Raw genomic sequence first — 19,133 nt, forward strand, 5'->3', positions numbered from 1 at the left:
ACGTGCATGGGTTGAAGATTCATCTCTACAATGTTGAAGTATGGATATACTTGAATTAATGTTGATTATACCTTGTTCCTCAAGAGAAACGTTGGCAAAACAATTGTAATTGTCTATGTCGATGATATGGTTATTATAGGAGGGATAAGGAATTTGAAATAGTTTTTGAGTTAGTAGTTTGATATGAAGAATCTGGGCCAATTGCGGTATTTCTTAGGCATTAAGGTGGCTTGGTCACAATAGGGCATCATTGTTTCTCAAATGAAGTAACTCTGGACTTGCTCAATGACTAGGGTGAACTTGGTGCTTGACCAGTGAACACTCCCATTGAGCAAAATACCAACATTAGTTTGATAGTGGAGACTTACTATCTGATGTTGGGTTGTTTCAACATTTAGTTGAGGTATTTGACCATTACGTGTCTAGATTAGAGCTATTCACGACTCGAGTTAACTTGGTCAGCTCACTCGCCTTGGCTTAAGATTGGATTTGGACCGAGTCGAACTAGTTTTTGGAGCTCGAAAAAATTTTGAGCTGAGTTCGAGCTTGCCCGAGCTCGACTCGACTTGGATCGAACCTCAACTCGAATAAACTCGGATCGAACCTCAACTCGAACAAACTTAGATCAAATCGGCTCGGTGACTCGGTGATTTTGATATTGATGCTGCTCGCCGAGTGTTTGATGAAATAATTCAACGAAATATTGTTTCGGGTGCATATAATCTCCGCAGGATGGGCTGGTGCGAGGAAGGAATGGATACGAAATAAATCACTACAAAAAAACTTTACATTATAAGACTGCCCCCGTATCTTGATTTTCAATGCTGCTCGTTGACTGCATATATTCTCCGCAGGATGGGCTGGTGAGTGTTGTTACTGTTTTGCAATTTGTGAGAAATTGAAGATGCACTCTATGTGTTTGAGAAAATATTGTACGGGCTCGAACTTGGCTCGAACTATCTCGAGCTATTGACCGAACCGAGCTAAGCTGGCTAGTCAGGCTCGAGGACCGAGCCGAGCCGAGTTCGAGCTGGGGTTAGCTATTGGCCAAGCCGAGTCGAGCTGTGCCAAGCTTGAGTTGATTCGAATCGTGTACAACTCTAATCAAGATATCGCTTATGTTGTTATTGTTGTTAACAAATTCGTGCTTGCTTCGGTGATTTAGAAGTTGTCTATCGTATTATGCGATACTTACAAAAACCTCATGGTAGAGGTATGTTGTCTTTGAAGCATGGGCACTTAATTGTTGAGGTATGCACTGATGCAGATTAGACGAGATTTGATTCAGATCATTGTTCAACCGGTAGTTATTGTAAGCTTGGTGTTGATTTTGGTGATGTGGAAGAGTAAGAAAGAACCAATTGTAGCTTGATCTAGTGCTTAGGCAGAGTATCATGATAGTGTGCTTGTGGAGTTTGTGAACTCATCTTGTTGATAGTATTATTAATAAACATTGGGTTCATTGTTGCTCTTTCATTGATCTTTTAATGTGATAATCTGGCTATAATTCATCTATTCAAATCCACTATTCATGAACATACAAAGCACATGGAGATTGATTATCATTTTTCTCAGAAAAAAGGTGATTTCAAGGGAATCAAATCCAGTGTGTCATGAACATACCAAGCACATTGAGATTGATTATCATTTTTCTCGATGACTTCGAGGGGAGCGAGGATGTCATATCGGAAGTCTAAAGGTAACTTGCCAATTTTCTAACTAGAGTTGTACACGAGTCAAACGTCGACTCGACTCAGCTGGTAACTAACCCCAGCTCGAATTCGGCTCAGCTCAGTCCTCGAGCCTAACTGGTCAGCTCGAACAAACTAGTTCAAGCTTGTGCAACATTTTCTCAAACACATAGAGTGCATCTTCAATTTCTCATAGAATGCAAAATAGTAACAACACTTCACAAGCGTTTCATCAAACACTCGACGAGCAACATCAAAATCAAGATATGAGGGCAGTCTTATAATGTAAAGTTTTTTTTTTTTAGTGATTTGTTTCGTATCCATTCCTTCCTCGCCACCAGCCGATCCTTTGGAGTATGCAACCGAAACAATACTTCGTTGAGTCATTTCATCAAACACTCGGCGAGCAACATCAATATCAAAATAACCGAGTCACTGAGCCGATTCGATTCGAGTTGAGGTTCAATCTGAGTCGAGTCGAGCTCGGCTCGAATTTTTTATGAGCTCCAAAAAGCAGCTTGACTTGGTCTGGATCCAATTTCGAGCCGAGGCGAGTCGAGCGAGCTGACCGAGCTAACTCGAGTCATGTATAGCTCTATTTCTATCTAAAGGGATCAATCGTCATCTTGATTGGGTTTGTGAAAAGCTAGGCATGATTGATATTCATGCTCCTTGAGTGTGTGTGCGCGCGCGCGCGTTTGAAGAATGTATAATGTAGCATAACTATATTCCTTTCATTAATAAAAAGAGAGTAGCATAACTTATATTCCTTTCATTAATGAAAAGAGAGTTAGTCACATAGATTAAAATGGAACATTAAGCCCTTATTCTCTTCTTCCCTCTCTTTCTCTCATCCTCTTCTCCTTTCTCTCCTTCCCTTCTTGCAAATCCTAGTTCTCATATTCTATCAATAATACTAAGTCTTGTACTCTTTAATAAATCTTGGGTACTCATCCTCATCCAAATGTATTCTTATATTTTATTTCTTAATTATTTTTAAAAAATAAAAATAAAAAATAAGAAAAGAGAAGTGTGGTGAATCTGGAGATTTGCTAAGCCTAAGACTCATCAACATCTAATTTTTCCACACTTGCTCTAAACTTTTTAAAGGAGCAAATTTGGGTTTCACCTTAAATATCAAAATGCATTTATATATATATATATATATATATATATATATATATATATATATATATAAAAGTGTGGCGAATCTGGAGATTGGCCAAGCCTAAGACTCATTGACATAAAAATTTTCCACATGTGCTCTTAACTTTTAAAGGAGAAAATTTGGGTTTCACCTTAAACAATTCTTATTGTTATTATTATTATTATTATTATTTGCCTAAAATCCATGTCAATGCTTTGAACTCATGCATTGGGGGAATCAACTTCGTGATGACGACAAGATTTCAATGCATTGACTTCCGTTTTGCTTTGTGACCTAGCGGCAGGATTTCAGTGGGTGATGACATCGGTCTATGGCCCATGTGTGAAAAATATGAGAATTCAATTTTGAGAGGAGCTAGACTTAGTGAGGCAGAAATGGGGGTTTCCTTGGTGTGTGGGAGGCAATTTTAATGTTGTCCACTTCTACGAAAAGTCCAAAGGGGGGCATATCACAAACAATATGTCCGGTTTCTCTAATTGGGTGAATCGGCAACAATTGGTGGATCTGCCTATGGAGGGAGCCAAATTTACCTAGTGTAATGGCTAGGAGAACGTATCTATGTCTCACTAGACAAATTTCTTGTTTCGGCTGATTGGGTTGAGAGATTTTCGCTAGCTATTAAGTGTGGTTTGCCTAGAGTAGCTTCAGATCATCAACCGATTGTTATTGAAGTTTCAGATGTTACTTGGGAGCCTAGGCCCTTTCAATCGAAGTAGTGTGGGTGGAGATAGATGGATTCGAGCAATCAATAGTAGATTAGTGCGGATCTTTTGTGGTAGAGGACTACGCTAGATTCAGGTTATGTAGGAATCTCAAGTTACTAAAAGAAAAGATTAAGTTGTGGAAGAAAGAAGTTTTGGGGACTAGGGAGGCTGAATTTGAGTGGATGGCTGAACAAGTTCAGGTGTTGGATCTCTTAGAAGAAAATGGTTCCCTGTCGGGTGTGGATAGGGAGAGGAGAAACGAGTTGTCCCTTAAATATGCGCAAAAGACCAAAGAGGAGGAGATAAAATGGTGGTAGAGATCCAGGGCATTATGGCTTAAAGAGGGCGATAAGAACACTCGGTTCTTCCACATTATTGCTAGTGCTCAGACGAGGGGTAATAGAATTGAGAGTTTAGTAATTGATGGGGCTCATACTTCGAACAAGGATGAAATTTCTAAAGCGATTACATCATATTATATGAATCTCCTTCAGCCGATAAATGGGGGAGACCAACTTTGGACAACATTCGCTTTAGTGAGATCACGACTGAATAAGCTTCGTTCCTTGAAAAGCCTATTGATGAGGAAGAGGTTCGTGCAGTGTTGCGGTCTGTGTGGGGATAAAGCCTTAGACCCCAGTGGATTTCCCATACTGTTTTTTCATAAATTTTGGCATGTTGTAGGGAAAGATACTATGGGTTTTTTGGCTGAGTTTGTTGAGCGGGGGCATTTATCCTCCACCACAGGGGGCTTCATTTATTGTGTTGCTTCCTGAGGTCAAAGGTGCCGAGCAGTTGAAGGACTTCAGATCGATTAGCCTCGTTAGAGCACCGTATAAGATTCTTGTTAAGATTTTGGCCTATAGGTTCAAGGAGGTTCTGTCTAAATTGATTGCGGACAATCAGGGAGTCTTTATAGTGGGTTGTAAGATCCTGGATAGTGCTTTGGCAGCCCATGAATGTATAGATGCAAGATTTAAGGAGAAGAAGCGCAGGTTAGTGTGCAGGCCCGATATAAAAAAGGCCTACAATCACGTAGATTGGGATTTCTTGCACTAAATGCTTCTCAGATTGGGTTGTGGTTAGAAATGGAGATGTTGGATCAAGTTTTGCATCCAATCTCCTGCCTATTCCATTCTTATCAATGGGTCTCCTTAGGGTTACTTTAGGTCCGCAAGAGGGTTGAGGCAGGGGGACCCTTTATCGCCTTACCTGTTTGTGGTCATTGACGAATCATAGAGGAGTGGAGTTCGGATTGTTTCAAAGCTTCGAAGTCGCAAGAAATGGGCCTCAAGTCACTCATCTTCAATATGTGGATGATACGTTACTATTCCATGAGGTAGAGACAAGTGCAGTGGACAATATCCGCAAGCTGACAGTTTGTTTTGAGGTAGTCTTGGGTTTGAAGATTAATGTCGCAAAATTGGAGCTTCTTGGCAACCCTGTTGGGAGGAATAACTTTAGAATCTTATTGATATTTTTCGGTGCAAAATCAGTTCGTTTCCTACCACCTATCTTGGGCCACCATTGTGCATTAGGAAGTCGGCCATTCACCTTTGGGATAGGGTGATAGAAAGAATAGAAAGGAAGCTTGCTTGCTGGAAGTGTCGATATGTCTTTGAGTGGTCGGTTTACCCTCATCAAGATGGCTTTCTCGAACATGCCCATTTTCTTTTTATCTAGATTTCTATGCCTGAATACGGTTCTTATGATGCTCGAAAGGTTGAAACGAGGATTCTTTTGGAAAGGAGCTAATGAGGGGAAGAAGTTCCATATTCTCAAGTGCGACGAGGTGTGCCGGTCGATAAAGGAAGGTGGGCATGCATTAAACCTTTGGAGCAGATGAATACCACTTTATTGGCAAAATGGGTTTGGAGGTTTGTTTTGGAGGAAGGGAAGTTGTGGAGGGAAGTGGTTGCCAATAAGTATGGCATGCAGGAAAGTGGATGGTTTGTGCAAACATCTTCGTTGTGTTGGGCTTCTGCTATTTGGAAAGCAGTGGCGGCTACCAAGCATTTTATTTGTAGGGGCATATCCTTTTCCATGGGTAAAGGGCTTCGTATATGTTTTTGGGTAGATATTTGGTGTGGCAATCAAGTGTTGCAGTCTATGTTTCAGAGAATTGCTCGTTTGGCTCCCGATCTTTTCATCATTGCAGTGAATTGTTTTCTATCACAGGGGACCCAATAGTGTGGGTGCCTCCTTGTTGCAGAAATTTATTAGACACGGAAATTGAGGAGTTTGCTAGCCTCCTTGAGGTCCTAAGGAACGTTAAGTTACATGTTCAAGAGGAAGATTCTATGGTGTAGGCTAGAAATGCTTCTGGATTTTTTTTCGTGAAGTCGTTGTTCGATGTGGTTTTAGAAACAGGGCAACATATCCTCCCTTATCCTTTCCATCATTCTTATCTTGGGGTGGTATTCATTTGGTTGGTTTGTCAAAAAAGAATAATTACTATAGATAATTTGCAGAGAAGAGCAATGATTCTTCCTAATATTTGTTTCATGTGCATGGTGAATGAGGAGACTATCAACCACCTTTTTTTATTCATTTCCCTCTCACCGGCAAGGTGTGGAGTCATATTCTATCGGTATACCACATGATATGGGTGATGCCGGAGACAGTGGAAGATCTTCTTTGGGCGTGGCAGGATGGAGGTGTTGGAAAAATCGAAAAAGCTAGGTGGAGGCTTCTCATCATGCCAGTATTCTGGGCTATTTGGAGAGCAAGGAATGGATGTTGCTTTAGAAATGTTCAGGCTAGGGCTGAGGAGGTTATTAGAAGAATCTCTGTTTATTTAGAGTGTTGGGCCTGATTTGGTTAGGTGTTGGTGTTGTATTCTTTGCTCAGTTTTCTCGCGCCCTTCTAATAAAATATGTCATCTCGAAAAAAAATGCATTGAACTCATGCATAAACATGGATTTATACTAGAATCTATGCTTGTATGTACAAAAGAAAAAGAATTCTCCAATTTGAGTTTCAGCTTGATTCTGCTCTTGAATCACGATTTTTCCACTAAAATTGTTTTTTAATGTCAAGAAAACATTGTATTAAAAAGTAGTTACGTTATGGCCGTAAAGGCTGTTACATGAAGGCAATGGTCATCCTTGTTACACGATATGTGATGAATCAGTCTGTTATGAAACAAAATGGGTCGTATCTGTACATTATGGGCCGATACACCAGTACAGGATGATATGAATGTAAATGCTCTATTTTGAAAATTTTTATTATCAAATTTTCTTTTATTTATCCACTTCATTACTCATTTTAACCTTGAAGAAAGCTTAGAAACTATGTTTAAACTAGATGTAAGATTATTTTGAGGATCAAAACACAATTGGGTGGGATTCCATGAATTAAAGCGAAGTGGGCCATGTTGGAAAATATCGGAAGGGTAAACTGCCATTTTTTTTTTTTCAATTTTCCATCTTCACTTTGTTGTACTTATATCTAACTGGCCCTAATTCACCAAATCATGCTTAACTTTGTGTTCGAAGCCTATATATAATAATTATATAATAGTCTATAATTGTGTTATTAACTCATCATTACTCTTATATATATAATCTTAGTTATACGATGATATTAGATATTTAGAAGTATATATAGGAGTTTTACAATAATAGAGTCAGTCTCGGCTTAATAATATCAGGCAGCCTAAGACAACATTCTTACTAAAGAATGGCCCGTTGCATCATCAAATATATGTTTAAAACCATAACAGAATATATATATTTGGGATCCTCACATTTTTCAAAAAAATTTCCTTTATATTTGTTGACACTTCTTCCTTCTATTTTTTTTTTTTTTTTTTGAACGTTATAAGGCCCTATTGGCTATTACAGGGGTCGTAAAGGTTGTTAATGGCCCATATCGTAATAGGTGACATGGCTGTTACCGTTACCGAATATCTGTCCCAAACAATTTCGAAAAGATTGAGGATTTATGACTTTTCTTTATTATTATTATTATTTTGGCTAGAATTGCATTGTTATCATTGATCATTATCATCTTCATCATCTAAGCCTGATCCCAACTACTTGGGGTCGACTAAATTAATCCTATTATGCCGTTCCACCTCATGAGGACCATGTCCTTGGTTAAACCATATCGATAATATTGATGATACAATGAACTCATACTAAAGTGGTTTATCCAATATCTTGCGATGTTTTGGAGCTCGCTAGATACTGACATTCATCAATTGATTTTTTTTTTTTTTTTTTTTTTAAATTTTTTATTGGGAAAGATGACAACTTTATTCGAAGCAACAAAGCCAAAAAAATACAATAGAAAGGAGATGACAAGAAAAGAAACAAAACGAAAATAGAAAAGATGTTACATAGACATCACCCCATCCCACTCAACAACATTTGCCAGTGCTTTAAGAAAAACACCCCTAGCAAATCCACTCAAGTTTCAGAAACACCTATTGTTTCTTCCTGCCCACAAGGCCCAAAGACCAATCAAAAGGAAAAGTCTCTGTCTTCTCCTAGAAGCCAACCCACCATCATGCCATTGGACAAAAAGATTAGCAATCGATTTCGGTGTCACCTAGCTTACACCAAAGTGACCTGGCATACTGATTCATAGCTCCCTCGCGAAATGGTAGTGAATAAATAAATGATCTATTGATTCTTTATTTCTCCAACATAGATAACAAACATTCACAATCGTAAATCCCATTTTCCATAAATTATCAACTGTAAGAATCTTATTCCACTTTTAAGCCAATCAAAAGCTGCCACCTTCGACGGGGCCTCATAGAACCAATTAAGGAATGCATGCACCTTTGGCCCCGCCTGAAGGACCACCTAAAATGCAAAAATAGAGAAAGGTGACCAAAAACTTGCTGGATTTAGAATGAAGCCAACATATGGAATCGATACCACCTACAAGCAATATTACCTGAGGCTGAGAGCTGCTGAAATAAAGCCACAAGTTCGCCAAACTCATCATCATGGAGATCTCTCCTACATGAGGGAGCCCAAACGACACCGGAAGCATCGTAGCAAGTAGCAACCGGTAAACCACTAATATGTCTAGATCGAAAGCCACTTGAGCTAGCCACGGATAAGGATTCAACAAGGGTTTGCCACCTAACCATATATCATTCCAAAACTTAACCTTAGATCCATCACCCGCACTAAAGCCCATCCCCCTCAGGACCTCTTCCTTTGGGCTTAATATGGATCTCCAAACACTTGGTCCTCTATACAACAAAATGCATTTGGGCCACCACCCCAAACATTGCCCCATATTTATGCACCAATACCTCCTTCCATGAACCCCCATCCTCTGCCCCAAATCTCCCAAGCCACTCCCCCCTCTTTCCTCGGGCCTACATCGTCCTGTTTCATGAGATGATATTTTTTCTTAGATTTACTGCCTTGCCACAAGAACTCTCAACGTAGCTTTTCCAATCTTGCATGCATACCTTTTGGGCATTTGAACAAGGACACGAAATCAACGGGAGATTATACATAGTTGTTTTGATGAGAAATATTTTGCTGCCAAATGATAAAGGTAATGCAGGGGTATTTTCACACTGGAGCTCGTGTGGGGTAGCCTGTGGGATGTGGGGACACACTCGGGGTGGGTGGCTCGTGTGAAGCGGAACTCATGTGAAGTGGGGCCCACAAAAGGAGTTTCGGCCGAGGTCCTAACCCATGCGATGTGGGGCCCGTGTTATGAGATAAAGGGATTGATTCGCCACTCTCTATCAGTTTGAGCTTTTAGAGCAAGTGGTTAATTGTCGTGCATCAAATTTGGTATCAGAGCCATATGTTTAATATAGGATTTTTGTGTTACACTTAGGTTAGAGTCACATCTAGGGTAGAACTTACACTTAGGGTTATTAGAGCATACATTGCATATAGAATCTAGGATCATATTGCAGATTTTTGTTTCTAGTTTGGAGTGTCCCATTGCTGAATTTTCAGCCAGCGTTTTCCACTTATACCATTGTTGAATTTTCAGCGTTGTAATCTCAGGTTGTCACCTTTCTGAATTTTTAGTTCGTAAATTTCAGATTACACTCTTGTTAAATTTTCAGCTTGGTACTCTTAGATTGCCATTCTGCTAAATTTTCAGGGTAGTATTTCAGGTTAACAGCTTGCTGTATGACAAAACTTCAGCATGAGTCTATTCCTATAATTAATGACAAAGAGTCTAAAAAAGATACTAAAACTGATTTGACGATGTATGCCCATGTGGCAAGTGAAGTCATACCTAAGTTATTATGGAGATGCCACTTGAGGTTACACTCGAGAGTAGTGTAGAGTTATCACTTGAGGTGAGTCGGTATGGAGGAGTCTAGTATTATTATTCCAGAGGATATACCGGTTAAGCTTACACCCGTGCGGGACATTCACGCGTTGACTTTACCAAACCTTCGTCACGATCAAATGAGTTCCAGGGAGGAAGTAGATCTGGAAAGACAAGTAGATGAGCCTATGACCTCTAAAGATTGCATACCCATGTCAATGTTTCATAGGCCTTCAAAGTCTACACATGCATTTACAGGACATATGCATGACTTGCATGTGGAGATTAGAAAAAGAATCAATATAAGGAATGAAACATACGAAATGATTGCTGACTCACCATAGGTTTAAAAAGTTTGTTGTGGTTGATGAAGTCATGATTAGAATATGTCCAAAAAGGTTTCCACATGGAACCATAAAAAAATTACAAGCTCGTAATGCTGGACTATATAAAATCTTGAAAAGACTAGGTTCGAATGCTTACTTGATAGATCTTCCATCTAACATGGATATCAATTCCACATTTAATATGGAAGATCTTGTACCATTTCACGGACCTTCCCCTAACCCTTACATGAACTTTGATGATGATGCCTCTGACCTATCTCATAACCCATGGCCATTACCTGACCCTTCTTCTCAACATTTGTCATCCGTACCATCCATACCTGCAAGAAAAGAGGAAATAGAGGATATCTTAGATGAAGAAGTGGTTTGCACATGACATAGTGGTTACTAGGAGTACTGTCACGCACCAAACCCAGAAATCGGATTCACAGGAATCCCGATCGCCGAATCCGGTGTCGACTGCCTTCGTAGTACCCCATTCTCGACTCGCAGCGCCCATATGCCAGGTTCCGATCCTAGGATCCTAAAAGGAAGATTTTTCTCAATGTACATTTATCTCATAAGAAGCATAACCACAAGTTTACCCAAATCCCAAAAGCAACATCATCATCACATATCCACTAATATAAACTTCGAATACAATGTTGAAAGGGAAGTACATATGTCAAAATAAACTCAAAGCTCCATAAGACAGCTGCACGCTCCAAGCTCAATGCTGCTGCGACCAACGTCACCTACACACATCTGTCGTACAAAAGCTTATAGAAAGCTTAGAGGGTGATGAAAGTGTGTACGCAAGATAAATGCCAAGCATACAAATACAACCTCATAATCATACAATGTCGAAAATACTGGTAAGATCATGAATCATACGATATCAGAGTAAGCGAAAATACTGACAAGTTCATGAGTCAAACAATATCAGAGTACTCAATACAGATCAGCTATGCAAATGAGGAGTCATAGAGAGCCACATCTTAGAGGTCGAGGATACAATGTAATATACAATTCCTGATGAGTTCACGAATATCGTCAGCCATATCTAGACCATATAAATGCAGAAACACAGTAACCCAAAATGTCATATGCCATGGATGTAATGCAATATGCAGTGTGAATGGAATGACCATGTTAGAGTGTAAAGTCGGGATGATAGTACGTAGTATCGCAGGCTATGAGGTCCATCACAAGGGACTTCTATCTAAACCAGTCTCATACCTAATTTGGATAGTCAGACTCAATGTGGTAAACTCCTGATCTCAGGTTAGTCACGCGCCCCAACTAAAATTCTGGCCATTGCGAAAGCACATATAACAAATAGTTGTGCACCACTAGCCCGAGTGGATAGTGAATGAACGAATGAATGAGTATGCAATGCCTGCTCAATAAGTCTACATATCAGTACTGTTCATCTCTGGGATCATCACCGGGGTTTAGTACACTCTACACCAGCTTGTCGCCCCATCAAGTGCACAAGTGGGTAATTGGAAGAGACCTCACTATCTGTCTGGCCAGTAGTCAGCTAAGATCTACTCGGTACGTCGATAGCGGACCCATTCACGAGCTGGTCAAACTTAGCTTGGCTATGCCTACTCCCTCAGGCGGGTAAGGCCATACCCCCTCCCAATCAACCACGACACAGTGGGAGACGCGACCTCCTGATATTCGGCACTCGAGCGCTCATGTATTCACTTGGTCTCAACGTTGGGTCGTCCTCTGGTACCGAGAGGGTTTAGGAATTTTCACCTAGGGCCATCTATGGCGGCCCGATGTTAGAACAGATTTTCGGTGTCCCATCTGGCCATCTACGATATGCCTGTGGAGGCTACGACCCTGATGTCACTAGGGCGTATAATAATCACAACACAAAATGTGAGATGCATGAGTCATACAATTCAATTATGCATCAATCTTACGTATACCGCGCTCTCATGTGAGATAACCTCTGCCTATCAGGGAGTCTCATAACAACCGATACTATGACATATGAAATGGTCAATCATATCTCATAACAAACATGCAGATGATGCGTATGGGCATGTATCATGATGCTATACTGTCACATACTCATAATCAGTATCAATAACCAGCATCAACAATCAATTTCGACAATGTGGACATTTAACCAACATTACCCCCAAGGAATGACCCACATAGAGCCTAACATATAGTAGATCCATGGCCTCACACAAGGGCCAAATATACAATACCATGAGCCTCACTTAAGAGCTTAATACACATCACGATGAGCCTTTTACATGGGCTTAACATATATCATAATGGGCACCATCGCCTGGCCCTCAAATGCATCACAATGAGCTTCATCACATAGGCCTTATATACATCACAATGGGCCTTAAACACGGGCTGAATACACATCACAACGGGCCTCGAATACGGGCCGCATATACATCACATTAGGCCTCAAACACGGGCCAAATGCACATCACAATGGCCCTAAAATACGGGCCGCATATGCATCTCATTGGGCCTTGACAATTAGAATCAGCCTCGACAATCAGAATCGATATCGACAAGCGGAATCGACATTGATAATCGGCCTCGACAATTAGAATCGGAATCGGCCTCAACAATCGGAATCGGAATTGGCCTCAACAATTGGCCTCGATAATAAGCCTCAACAATTGGCCTCGATAATAAGCCTCAACAATTGGCCTCGATAATAAGCCTCAACAATTGGTCAATCGAAATTGAAATTGACCTCAATAATCGGCCTCGATAATCAGAATCAGTATCTACAATCGAAATCGGCCTCGACAATCTGAATCGGAATTGGCCTCAACAATTGGCCTCGACAATCGGAATCAGCCTCGACAATCGGCCTCGACAATTGGAATCGACCTCGACGATCGGAATCGGAATTGGCCTCAACAATCGACCTCGACCATTGGCTTTGACAATCGAAATTGCCCTCGACGATCGAAATCGGTGTCAATAATCGGAATCGGCCTCGACAATCGGAATCGGAATCGGCCTTAATAATCAGAATCGGCCTAATAAAGGGCCTAAGGGAAGGTCACAATGTGGTCATTTAACCATCATCGCCCATCAATGTGAACATTTAACCATCATTGCTTCCTAGGAGTCACCTTCATAGGGCTAAACGTACAGTGGGCCTATGGCCTCACACAATGGCCTAATATACATCACCATGGGCCTCTCTCAAGGCCTAATACATATCATGATGGCCTTCACTTATGGGCTACATATGCATCACATTGGGTCTCACTCATGGACCTCATGTACATCACAATAGGCCGCAATACATGGGCCCCCATATATGTTAAATGGGCCGCAATATATGGGCCGAAAAATACATCTCAATGGGCCTTACCAAATGGGTAGAAAATATATTACAATGGGCCACGTCCCACGGCTTAATACACACCACAATGGGCCTCATCAAATGGGCCAAATTCACAACAGGTGTGCCGCATCCACGGGCCTAATATACATCAAATCAGGCCTCATCAAATGGGCCGCAATTGCATCAAGGTGGGCCTTAAAGGATGGACCACAATTACGTCAAGATGGGCCTCATGGATGGGCCATAGATATATCATGGTGGGCCTCGCATATGGGCCCTCAACTACACCACATGGGCCTCATCCATGGACAGCTCGGATCAAACACGTACATCATGTGAGGGCCACATGGACGGTGTGAATAACATATATATCGCAGTGGGTCCCACTATAATGTGGGTGAGGGCTTGGATTACATCTAAAATCATTTCAATAGTGGCCGGTGTAGTATGTGTATCACTATGCACTATCATTCTATGGGGCACATGGCTCACTACTGATACTCATCACTGTCCAAATATTGTCCAAGGAAATTAGCACCATCCAAACATTGTCCAGGTAAATCAGCACTGTCCAAACATTGTCCAACACTGTCCTAACATTGTCCAGCATTGTCCAAACATCTGGACGGTGCGGATGAAACAAATACATCATGGTGTGGCCCACATAGCAAAACAGGTGGACGGCTTGGGGATCACATACATCAAAGTGTGGCCCACTGTCCAGATCCGCTGGACGGTGCAAATACACCACGTATATGAAGGTGTGGCGCACCAGAATTTGCTGACGTCAATTACATCAGCCTTATAGCTGATGTATGTTAGACTAGCCAATCAGCGTCCCAGATAGGTGGGTCCCACGTAGGGCCCACCATATAACATTATTTTATAATATATATATATATATATATATATATATATATATATATATATATATATATATATATATATATATATTATTAAAAAAAGAGCGTCCAGGCCACCTGGACGGTCGGCCTGGATGTGAAGCACGTACATCTTGGTGGGCCACACCGTCCAGGTGGACGTTGTAGATAAAACACATACATTAAGGATGGCCCCACGTGCTAATGGATGGGCAGTTGAATATAACACTTACCTCGTTCTGGTGGGGTCCTGCACAGATGGACGGTCAGGATCATTTCTGGCCCCACGTGTGGGTGCCGCAGATACATTCCAGCGGGCCCCGCAATGTACGGTTGGGATATAATACCACTCATTTGGGCCCCACGCTTGCTGACGGTAATCCAGCAACAGATGGATGGTCTTGTTACAGCAACACATGCATCACGGTGCAACCCGCGTGATGGACGGCTGGAGAATCCACAGCATCAAGGTGGGCCGCACGTGTGGCTAAAACATACATCATGGTGGCCCACGACCACGTCCTGACCACTAGACGGTCTGGATGAAACAGATGGACAGCGTGGGTATAAAACATATACATCAGTGTGGCCACGCACCATCCAAACAGTCCAGCACCGTCCAGACGTTCTGGACGGTGTGGAGAATGGCATAGATCAAGGTGGATCCACGTGGTGGCCCACCACCGCTTGGATCAACTGATATTTGTATTTTTACTTCATCCAGGCCCATCCAAATGGATGGGCAGCGAGGTGGGTCCCGTAATCAGATGGTGTGGATCAAACTCATCATAGTGGGCCACACAAACACACATAGTACAAAAAGGCAAAAGAGAGAGAGAAATAGAGAAAAAGAGAGAAAACGGTGGAAATGGGAGGGACCCCGCCACTATAGGCCCTTCCTATACAATGCATACATCAAGATGGGTCCCACCATATGTGAGCCCTCAAATCATAATAAAAACAACGGCGGAAATCATAAAATCACCCACCTCAAGATCCCTTCTTCCTTATTCAATCAACACGTTGTATAGCTCCAAAGAATGCGATCCAACAGTTGAGATGAGGCTTGGAGGGTGGAGATGGGAGGTAGGAAGGTGGGCCACACTAGCTCTCCCTCATGGAGCTTGGACGTTGGACTCTCATGGGGTTGCTTGGGAGTAATGAGAGAGAGATGAGAGAGTGTGATGTAGAGAGAGAGTGAGAGGGATGGGGTGTGATGGGTGAGTGAGTGATGGGTGTACCTTATTGTAAGAGAGAGTTGACTTTAAGGCAGGGGTGGTTGTACTTGGGGATGGGTGTTGTACTTGACATTTGATTGATGGATTGATGTGATGTATTGTAGAGATTCCCTCGATATTTGCAATGCGCGGCATTTCTTCAGAATCAACGCGGGCCCACATCTCCTAGCCCGGGCATCAAATTGATGCGCGAGTCGCGGCGCTGAAACCGCGACGATAGCGTGGTCGTTAGGGTACAAGTTTCGAGTCGAGCCGACTCTGATATACGGGACACGACTCAGGATCGCGCGCAAATGTTGATAACAGATCGCGGGTAGCCAAAATTCGACCGGGAGGACCGTGGAGGCATAAAGAATGGTACAGGCTAGGATACGGGTCTCACAAGTACCTTATCAAGTGGAAGGGAAGATCAAATTCTGACAGTACGTGGATCACAGAGGCAGAGCTTCAACGACGAGACTCGGATGTCCTCGAGCATCACTGCAGCGTTAGTTCACCAGAGGCAAAATCTCCTCAGCCGAGGGAAAATGATGAGGACATCCATGCACCATACTAGAGGAGGAAGGCTGACCCAGTGTCCTTATGGTTAGACGACCATTACATGGGGCCCACTTGGCCCAATTCACATTCCTAGTCACGTTGAAAAGCTCACGTGCATGTTCATGCATCTTTGAAGACCTCACACTGGAAAGATGCATGTGGGTTGTATATAGGAACTTGATGGACACATCGGACCCTTGGATTAGGTGTGATCAGACTGTTAGATCATTATCGGACATCTTGATCGTGGACCCCCATGGTCCATGAAATAATTCAGTTGTTTATATTGTTTATATGCTTCATTATTTTTGGTATACCTTATATTTGTGTTGAGCAGTGTTTTAAATAGCATGGTGCTTGGCCCTCTATATTGTGTAGCGTAAGTTACATAGTGTGTAGTGTAAGGTACACAATCCTTAATATTTTTAATTAAAATAATAGAAAATATGATAAAAAAATTTTAAAATGCATTATTTCTATGAGTTCTTGACTACGAATCTGGATCATCAACCACTTATTTCCATGTAAGATCTCTCTCTCTCTCTCTCTCTCTCTCTCTCTCTCTCTCTGTGTGTGTGTGTGTGTGTGTGTGTGTGCGTGCATATAGCTGCATCCTTCCATTCCGTTTTTCCTTCCCCTTTTCCCCATCCACCTCTAAAAGCACTACAATTTGAATGGTCTGGATTAATCTAAGTGCTCTATCCATGATATGGACTACAATTTGGATGGTCCGGATTAGTTTAATGTAGTGGCATGTGTCATAGGTATAAGTCATCACCATTTTAAAGTAGTTAAACTAACATAGAAAAAACACTTTTTAAAAATGAGATGTAGATTCACTATCTATGCTACACACTATGCTACAGTTCAGCCAATTATCTTTAAAAAATCTAAATTTTTTCTTATAAAAATTAATCTTGATTGTGGCAGTTGGATCGCAAAATGATAGAATGGACCCATTTTCAACAAATTCAAAAAGTATTTTAATAAAAATTAATCTTGATTACGACTGTTGGATTGTGAGATGATAGATTGGATTTCTTTTTTTAAAAATCTAAAAAATATTTCAATAAAAACCAAATTTGATTGTGACCATTGGATCACAAAACAATGGATTAAATTTATTTTCTAAAAAATAAAAAATATTTAAATCTTAATCACGATCATCGAGCCACGAGATGATGGATTGAAATTATTTTAAATAAAATTTAAAAAATATTTTAATAAAAACCAATCTTAATCCTGAAACGATGGATTGAATTTATTTTTTTTAAAAGTCAAAAAATATTTCAATAAAAATAATCTTAATCGCAACCATCGGATCGCAAAATGATGGATTGGGTTTATTTTAAAAAAAAATATAAAAAAAAGTATTTCGATAAAAACCAATCTTGACCGTGACCATCAGATCACAAGACAATGGATTAGATTCATTTAATTTTTTTTTAAATATTTCAATAAAAATCAATCTTGATTGCAACAATTGGATCGCAAAAAGATGGAATTAAACTATATATTTTTTAAAAAAATAAAAAAATATCACAATAAAACCAACATTGATCGCAACCATCAAAATCCCCATAGGAAATAAAACAATTAGTTGGACTTATTTGAAAATACAAAAAAAAAAAAGAAAAAAAAAAAGAGGCCAAAATAAAACCATTGGATGAAGGCTCCCCTCAAGGTTGGGTGAATGTTTTCAAAATAAAATAGCCTAGGAAAATCTTTCAAAAGATAGCTTCAAATAAAACCCTATGGAACAATGTTCTACAAGTGGGTCCTTTTTCAAAAATTCAAAAAAATAAATAAATATATAACGCGTAGGATATCCAAGGCACTGGGCGGTCTTCCATACTTGTAAGTGGGTATTGACGTAACATTAGTAATTGGTTTTGGTTTTCTGCTTACTCTCGGTCTTCTCTAAAATCATAAGTGGAATAAGGGAGAGTTGTCTTGAATTTTTAGTGTCAAACTGATTGTTTCGAAATATGAACTAAGCATATCCAAATTAGTGCAATTTCACTTTAAACCATGAAAAATTTATTATAATCGCGGCGCCAGAATATAAAATATAATGACAAAAGAATAACCCAACATGATGCTATCAGCCCAACACATTGTAATGTAGGAGATCCATAAAGCCGAAAAAAGCCTAGACAATTGCTCACCGCAACGACTAGTCTTATAGGCGATCCTAAGCGATCATGTAGAATCGAGAATTGTTCTTCCTGATCAAAGTGTATTAGGCAGATCCTTGTAAGGTCACAAAAAGCATAGGGGCACTAACTATCCAAAATCCATACTTATAGACCCACTCGATGCATGACTGTCAGTCACAACATGAAAGGGTTGAGATTTTATGCTCTATAAGGTTGCAAAAAACACGGGGACAAATCACAAGTTTTTCCTTGACCCTCGTGAGAGTACACTTGTGTTATTCTCTCACCAAGTGAGTCTTCGACAAAGAAACCTTACTTAAAATAGACACGAAAGTGTCTATGGCTTACCTAAAAGGTGGGGTGTCAAGAACCGATACCCAGGCAAGAAGATGTCGATCTGCGTTTATTCTGAAGAAACACCGCGCGTTGTGGATTTCGAAGGAATCTCTACAATTAGTCCCATCAATCAACCATAAATGCAACCATACCTCAAGTACAACAACCCATCCCTCTTTCTCCACAAAGTCAACTCTCTCTCTCTTCACCCATCCCTCTTTTACTCACTTTTCAAACAAACTCATGCTTCATTAATTACACCCATCACTCCATCACCTCATATCACTCCCATCCTCTCATTTTCTCTCTCATTTTCTCAAATCTCTCCAAGCAACCTAAGCCTCACACGTCCAAGCTCCCCTCTCCCTCCCAAGTGTGGTCCACCTTCTCATCTTCCATCTCAACCATCTAAACCCCATCAACCTCCATCAAAGTTGAAGCTAAGGAGCATTGGAGTCTAAGGGACCAAGA

The sequence above is a fragment of the Magnolia sinica genome, chromosome 8, assembly GCF_029962835.1.
Source record: "Magnolia sinica isolate HGM2019 chromosome 8, MsV1, whole genome shotgun sequence".
NCBI lineage: Eukaryota > Viridiplantae > Streptophyta > Magnoliopsida > Magnoliales > Magnoliaceae > Magnolia > Magnolia sinica.